At 49.8% G+C, this 8,488-nt stretch overlaps 1 long non-coding RNA gene across 1 annotated transcript; it reads right to left on the reverse strand.

The window, feature by feature from the left end:
* Nucleotides 1–4,273: 4,273 nt before the first annotated feature.
* On the reverse strand, nt 4,274–8,302 carry LOC107180643. Its single transcript, XR_006219521.1, has 3 exons — nt 8,142–8,302; nt 6,560–6,762; nt 4,274–4,309 (listed from the first exon to the last, which is right to left on the reverse strand). It is a non-coding gene; the product is annotated as an uncharacterized LOC107180643 (long non-coding RNA).
* Between the last annotated feature and the right edge of the window lie 186 nt (nt 8,303–8,488).

The following is an 8,488-nucleotide window of genomic DNA, read 5'->3' on the forward strand; positions in this document are numbered from 1 at the left end:
GGGTTTTCAGTTGGTAAAATTTTTATTTTTTATTTATTTTAATTTTTTTTTTAACGTTTATTTATTTTTGAGACAGAGAGAGACAGAGCATGAACGGGGGAGGGGCACAGAGAGAGGGAGACACAGAATCGGAAGCAGGCTCCCAGCTCCGAGCTGTCAGCACAGAGCCCGACGCGGGGCTCGAACTCACGAACCGCGAGATCGTGACCTGAGCCGAAGTCAAACGCTCAACCGACTGAGCCACCCAGGCACCCTGTCAGTACGTAAAATTTTTAAATCAAAGTTTGACATACAGAGAAAAGTTTATAAATCATAAGGGTACAGCTAAATGAATGATCAGAAAGGAGATATATCCACATAGCCCCCTTTGAGATCAAGAGATAAGACATTATTCTCTGTATCTCCTTTTGTACGGTTGAATATTGATCCACAGGATGTATTAGGAAATAGCAACATAAACAAACACCTAAGAGGGGGATATGTTCTGTTTCCTCGGTGCATCACAGCAGCTTGAACAATGGCCACGCAAAGACAGCAAGTCTTTTTTTTTTTTTTTTTTTAATGTTTTATTTATTTTTAAGACAGAGAGACAGAGCATGAGCGGGGAGGGGCAGAGAGAGGAGACACAGAATCCGAAGCAGCTCCAGACTCTGAGCTGTCGGCACAGAGCCCGACGCGGGGCTCGAACTCACAAACTGTGAGATCGTGACCTGAGCCGAAGTCGGACGTTAACCGACTGAGCCCCCCAGGCGCCCCAAGACAGCGAGTCTTAATCCCCGGGATTTGTAGATGCGACTTTATTTGGAAACGAGGACCATGGGTACATCTTTTGGGGGCCACTACTCCAGCGCTGAAAGAGAGGGATTAGCATCAGTCTGTCGCCAAAGTTGCCTGTGGACACGTTAATAACGGAAGCTGACACCTGCCCGGCTGAGGGCCAGGTCGCGGACACCTGCAGGTACCCTTCTGCCCCACCACAAGCCGCTAGCATCCCTGTCACCTGTTTCCATCAAAACAGCACAAGTCATTATTAGTTCCGTTTTACGGATCAATAAACTGAGCCACCAAAGATGGGAGTAAAGCTGCAGGTCAAAAGTGGTGACGACAGAAGTGGAATCTGGACTCTGACGTGATCGTGGAAAGACACCTCTCACCCCTACCCCCCCCCCCCCGCCTCCTTCGCCTCCTCCGAGACCATCACAGAGGCCATCACTTTGGGGCCATACGCACTGTGACAGATGACAAACACAAGAGGAGACTTCCACAGATCTCTGAAAAAAACCATACATCCTCTTGAGTTTTCTTTTCTAGTCTCGGCCTCCCTGATTCCTGCGGCCTCCACTTAGACCGCGTGGCCCGTCCCCTCACCCCCACAGTCACATCCTCCAAGTCTGCCACACGGCGTCTGCACGCTTCTTTAAAGAATGCTTCCCGGAACCGACAACCGTAAAAACCAACTTTCATGGAGTACTTATGTGCCAGGCTCCCTTCTAAGCACTTCAATTACAGAACTGCAATTTAATGTCAACAACTCCATTAGATAAGATTACTATTATTATTCCCCATATTGGAAATGAGGAAACAGACATGGAAGTGAAGTTATGTTGCTCAAGGCCACCAAGTTAAGAAACGAAAGCTGGTACTGAAATGTAGGCAGCCTGTCTCCAGAGCCCCGTATTCTTAACCTCTACCCTCTATGCCGCCTCGCCTCGTGCCTCCTCAAGAGTCAGAAGAGACCACCTCCCTTGTTTCAAGTACTATACTCCACGTGATGCGACCTCAGGTCACATGGCAGTTACATCACGTGCAGGCATTTATTTGTTCACTGCTAAACGCGTATGCATCTATCCCTCTCCTCCTCCTCACCAGAAGAGTCCCCGAAAGCCACAGACTCTGAGAGAAAGTATGTGGCAGGGGTGGCAGGTGGACAGGCAGAAAGAAGGCTAAGAATGAGAGAGGGCGAGCCACAAAAAAGGACGAAGGATCTAAGCACGTCAACACGGAGGCGCAACGACAGACCAGGTGCAGGGAGACCGTGGGCTGGTTGAGGACAAGTCTCACAGACGCCGCGTCTGCGTTCCGTCATTCCGGAGAGTCCTCAGAGGCAGGCCAGGCACCACCCTTGGCTGCATCCAGAAAAGCCCCTGCGCTCAGCCAACCTCGACACTGGTGATCACTCGGAGGCACCGGCAGCCAGAAGGGAGAAAAGCGTCTTATTCCAAACTCATAAGACATGGCGGGGAATGGAAGCAAGCCGGATCTCCTCAAAGACGTGGCGGACGCGCTCTCGTGCGGCCTCTCTCTGGCTTTGTCTCGAAGACTCGGGCACCTTAGTCGCTTCACCGTTCCGTCGCCACCTCTGCCCCCTCTCCACGTGCGCCAAACCCACTCACCTTGGAGGCCACTCAGCCCCAGTGCTGCGAACGCGTCCTTCATCGCTGCCCTCTGCGGGCATCTCTCCCGCTTCAGAGCCCAGAGCACTTTTTGCCTCTGCCATCATTGGGCCACGATATCTGCCGACGGTTTTCTTTCATTCTTTGAATTTTTGTTGGCAAAATTTTGTTCCCAGAAACATGATACGATAGGCTACGCTATACAATTCACGGTATTTTGAGCATTTTTTTTAACAGGCTAAATACCGCTACTGCTTTTCCAGAGACCGTAAAGCCTCACGAGAAAATAAGTAACAGGTGTACAAGATGTAGCAGTTTGTCTTAATCCTTTTGCACTGATGTCTGAAATGTGAAAAACACAAAAGCTATGACATGTTGGGAGCACCCGATGGAGTGGAATCTCTAGGACGAAGCAAGTCAGGCACTGCTCAAAGTCTTGAGAATCCAGCTAAATCCCAGTTTAATCATTGATATTTTTTTGTCATGAAACCAAACGTGTCGACATTGAAAGATCTAGTCTAGAATCTATAAAGGGGGATAGGGAGTCTCCGGCCCTTGGGCAACATTCCAAAAGCCTACTGGAAATCATAAATCTAAGAATAAAACTACTCGAGTTAAAACATCACAGTTCTTTGCTTTCAGCTCGAATCGTAAGAACCCGGTGAATTACATTAGTTATGGTGTGGAAGCCAAAACCTCTGAATGGTACGTTTTTGATTAGTAAAAGGAAACTATTGTTTTGCAACTAAAATCTTTTAAAACAAGAATCCCGTTAGAAAAAATAATTTAGGGGTGTCTGGATGGGTCAGTCAGTTAAGCGTCCAACTTCGGCAAAGGTCATGATCTCACGATGAGCTCAATCCCTACACTGGGCTCTCTGCTGTCAGAGAAGAACCTGCTTCGGATCCTTTGTCTCCCTCTGCCCCTCCCCCACTTGCACCCATACACCCTCTCTCTTTCAAGAGTAAAATAAGCATTTAAAAAAAAAAGAAAAAAACAATTTAAAACCTTCCCATTCAATCCTTACAACTTAATGAAGGTATTATTACTTCCTTCAATTTACAGATGAGGAAACTGAGTGAGCTCTTGTCCAAGAGTTCAATAGCTTGTCCAAGGCCATCCAGCTGGGAAACAGCCTGCTCGGGAATCAAGAGGCAATTAATGCCAGAGCTCACGTTCTTCGTCTCCGGATTTTATTCATCTCCCTTTCCTCTCTCACTTCGGACAGCCTCTGCCTTCCCAACAACTAAAGGAGGAGGGCTCCCAGTAGCTTCAAGTTCAGACAAGAAGCAGCATGGGAGGAAACAAGGCTCTTGGAGAGTGTCTGTTGGAGACATATCATCCTGTGGATTTCTGGACCTCAGACGAGTCCGAGGAAATGTGTATCTTCTAAGAACTATGGAGTTTGGGGGCACAATCATTTAAGAATTCCATGCTCTATGGTCTGGGGATAACGACCCCAAATTCTTCACTCTGCTGCCTTTAGCACCTACCTCCTCCTGACCGTGGATATCATTTTATCAATACTCAGTCACCCTCCTAGGGAACTGAAGAATGGGATGAGGAAAGCAGCACGTGATACTCTTTTCGGCACTGCCTGCTCTCTACCAGTTTGTTCTAACCTTTTTTTCCCTTTTTCTTTAGATAAAAGATACTCCAGGACGGGGCACAAATTCTCTTCGACAAATGGCCCAAAATAAAAGACAAAAGTACAAGTACATTTCTAGATTTTCAGAGGTCATTTCTAGATTTAAAGAGCACCTGGGCGGCTTGGTCGGTTGAGCATCGGGCCATTGATTTCAGCTCAGGTCATGATCTTGGGGTCGTGAGATCAAGCCCCATGGAAGGCTCTGTGATGAGTGTGGAGCCTGCTTGGGATTCTCTCTCTCTGCTCCTCTCTCCCACTTGGATGCTCTCTAAAATTAAAAAAACAATAAAGAGGTCACTGCAGGGGCACCTGGGTGCCTCAGTCGCTTAAGTATCTGATTCTTGATCTCAGCTCAGGTCTGGATCTCAGGGTTGTGAGCTTAAGCCCCCACATTGGGCTCTGCACGGGGCATGAAGCCTCCTTAAAAATAAATGAATAGGCCATTGCAGATACAAAGGAGGTGGCGGCTTCTATTAGTCGGGAACTTCTGCAGCCCTACTCCACACCAGCAGCCCCACCGCGGGGCTGACGGTACAACATCTCACATGTGAACTCCGTAACATCAGGAGCAGAGTGGCCCTGTAGGCTTCCTGTTGAACCGCGCTTTCTGTTACGTCCTAATAGAGAATGATTCCAATCTCAAAGTTCAAGTCTACCTGAACCAGAGGCCAGGACACAGCGGCCATTCAACAGATCTTATCTTGCAATTTCCTTCACCGGGTTAAACTAGACTTCAATTGTCCACGACGTTAATGACTTGATCACAGTGTGAAGCCGACCCAGTGGCGGTTCCGGTCCGCCAGTGGAACTCGAGCAGCACAAAGGCAGGACTCCATGAACTCGTTTTGAATTAGGTGAAGCAGGTAAACCAACAGGTGTGGGTATTTATTAACTGAACATAAGAAAATGACCCAGCCTGGGCAACCATAAAAATCCTCGGTGGTTAAGCAAAGTGAAAGGGGTTTCAGAAATACCGTCTAACGCCTTTGGAGAACTATTTCGTAAGTTTCACAAAGACCTTCACTAAATGGACGCAGCCAAATTCAATGGAGGTAGAGGTCCGTGTGCAAACTGCCTCTATTCTCCTGAGCTATAGCCAGCGTAACGCTGTCATTTCAGTAAGCAGGGGATTTTAACACATAATGTGCAAGTCAGCCAAATCGCTATTAAACGCATAAATCTTTTTATTTGCATTAGAAAGGCATCCATCACCTCACGCTACAATTCGCAATGAAGAAGTAAATGTACTATTTTGCTTCGCCTCACAAGAAAACTTTTGTATTATTTCCAGAATAAAAGTTGTGACTTTAACTAGCTACATTTCAATGGTAAATACAGTTGATCCCTGAACACGGGAGTAAGGGTCACTGACAGCCTCCCCTGTCCAAAATCCAAGTATAACTTTTGACTCCCCCAAAACTGAACCACTGTTGACTGGAAGTCTTACTCAAATCATAGTCAATTAACCGTTGACAGACCTTGTATACCCATCGTACAGTGTATTCTTAGCATAAAATAAGCCAGACAGAAGAGTGTTAAGAAAGTCATCAGAAAAATACAGTACTACTATACCGTATTTATTGAAAAAAATCCACACCTAAGTGGACCTGTACAGTTCAAGTCTGTGTTGTTCAAGGGTCACCTGTACCTACGCAAAAGGCTACGCCTACTTACCTAAGCTGTCTGTCTCTTGTGTGGTAACAACCCAGATATTACACAGCAAGTAACCTAGCATTTCTATTTTCACGTTAACAATTACCATTCAATTTACAGGAAGGCACTAGAGGGGGACCTGGGGGGCTCAGTCAGTTAAGCATCCAACTCCTGGTTTCGGCTCAGGTCATGATCTCGTGGCTTTGTGGGTTCGAGCCTGGAGTCGGGGTCAGCTCCGGCAGCAAGGAGCCTGCTTGGGATTCTCACTCTCTGCCCCTCCCCCACTTGCACAGTCTCTCTCTCTCTCTCTCTCTCTCCCTCTCTCCCTCCCTCCCTCCCTCTCTTTTTTTTTTAAATAGGCACTAGAGGGGTGCCTGGGTGGCTCAGTCAGTTAAGCGTCCGGCTTCGGCTCAGGTCATGATCTCACGGTCTGTGGGTTTGAGCCCCGTGTCAGGCTCTGTGCTGACAGCTCGGAGCCCGGAGCCTGCTTCGGATTCTGTGTCTCCCTCTCTCTCTGCCCCTCCCCTGCTCCTGCTCTGTCTGTCTCAAAAATAAATAAAAACATTAAATAAATAAATAAATAAATAGGCACTAGAGACATTTTGGGATGAATGAGCTTCACACAGAACCAAATACGAAGACTCACAAGCTGCTGATCAGATCAGGAAAGTCTGGGATAATATTTCTCTCAATAAGGAAACAGATGGGTTCGTCCTTTTAGTTAACTAGTTGGGTGCCTGCAACCCAACTACAGATGAAGTGAGGTGAGACTGGGGGTTGGCAGGTGGAACAGGGAGGAAGGTGTCTGGAAAGGTCCAAGCGATGAGAGTCCAGGACAGTCCCTGTAAAGAATAGGAAGGCTGACCTGGGACAGACGGCAGACATGAGTGGCCACTTGGCTCGGCACCAAACCTCTGTGGAGTCCCCAACGTAGGCAGGTGTTCAATGGCTGTTGAAAGGGCTTGTGGAATGGGACGTCAGGCTGAAGTGAGACCTGGGTTCTGGCACTAACCAAACGGATGGCTCTGATAAGTCATGTATCGCCCAGAAGGAGCTGTGCTGCAAAAACTGATAAAAACAAAACCACTAATGAGCATGGCATTAAAGCCCACGCGATGACACGTGACTAGTCAACGTTCCTGGACCAGTTACACATACAATTAACAAGGACAGTGAGACAAAGTCAGGCAACAACTAATCCAGTTTCCTGGCTGGACATTTTTTTCATTATCTATCCTCAGGGGAAAAACCAAACATCTGGCAACATCCACCTTTTTGGATTCCTAGGGGAAGTCGCCATAAGGGCAGGGAATACATCAGGCTTTCTTTTAAATGGCCAACGCGGGGACCACTGTTTTTTGTTTTAATTTTTAAAAAATGTTTATTGGGGCGCCTGGGTGGCTCGGTCGGTGAAGCGTCCGACTTCGGCTCAGGTCATGATCTGACGGTCCGTGAGTTCGAGCCCCGCGTCGGGCTCTGTGCTGACAGCTCAGAGCCTGGAGCCTGCTTCGGATTCTGTGTCTCCCTCTCTGTCTCAAAAATAAATAAACGTTTAAAAAAAAAATTAAAAGAAAAAATGTTTATTGAGTGAGACAGAATGCGAGTGGGGGAGGGGCAGAGAGAGTGGGGGGACAGAATCTGAAGCAGGCTCCAGGCTCCGAGCTGTCAGCACAGAGCCCGACGGCGGGGCTGGAGATCATGACCCGAGCTGAAGTCAAAAGCTGAGCCACCTAGGCGCCCGAGGGACCACCTTTCTTTAACCCTTGTGTGTGCAATCGAGCTGGATAAGGAGTCCCTAACACAGTGGTCCCAGCTCCCACGCACGGGACATCGTATGCGAACTTGTCCTCTACGAGCACGGATGCGCAAACCTTTAGGTTTTCAAATGCTCAACAGCCATAAACCCCTCCCCCACCGAAAAGGTTAAGAACCATCGCTCCAGGAATGTTCCTTTTCTGAAGCAAGCCTCCTAAATAGTTAATTCTCGCGAGTGACTCCCGGGGTGACCCCCAAGAGGCAGGGACAGACGCGCTGCTCCGTGCGGCGTAACCTCATCCTCCACTACACGAAGCCCTGCACCGAGGCACTTGGGAGGGCTACGCGGTGGTATTCCGACCAGAGCGCAGGGACGGATGCATCAGTTGCGCAGTTTAACATCGCGTCTGCGCACCGCCTGTTCGTTGGTCCTCACCGGTGGCCCGATTTTAAGCAAGTTATTTCGCCTCCGGGGCACCCGCTGCGGGAAGCAAATACAAGCCGGGTGTCCAAGTAGATCCGTTTTTTTTTTTTTTTTCTCATCCACGACCGAGGCCGGTGCTCCGCGCTCCGCAGTCCCAGGCCTCCCTGTCCTGAGCGGCCAGGGACGTCGCCGCCATCAGAGCAGGGCCGCCTGGGCCAGCCCTCTGGGGACAGGAGGCGGCGGCGCCGGGCATCCCAAATCCACTCACGTTTCCCGACCGCCGCCCGTCTCCTCGCAGTCCCGCGGCGCCTCGCACGGAACACCCCGCGCCCCGGTCACGCTCACTGCCTGACCGTGCGGTCCCGAGCGCCTGGCAGAGCCACTTCCCCCGACAGCACAGACCCGCGCGACACCCGCGCCTCAGCCGCGTCCCCCCCCCCCCGCCGCCACGTGACCACCGCGAGCCAACTCCCGCCGCCGGCGCCGGCTCCCCCGGCCGAGGCCCGCGCGTGCGGGAAGGCACGCATGCGCGCGCATGCGTGAGACGGGCGCGCTCCTCCCGGCGACGGTTTCCTAGCAGCTGGGCGCCTGCGCTGCGCGTGGTTCCAGTGCCCG

This window comes from Panthera tigris, chromosome B4, assembly GCF_018350195.1.
Source record: "Panthera tigris isolate Pti1 chromosome B4, P.tigris_Pti1_mat1.1, whole genome shotgun sequence".
NCBI lineage: Eukaryota > Metazoa > Chordata > Mammalia > Carnivora > Felidae > Panthera > Panthera tigris.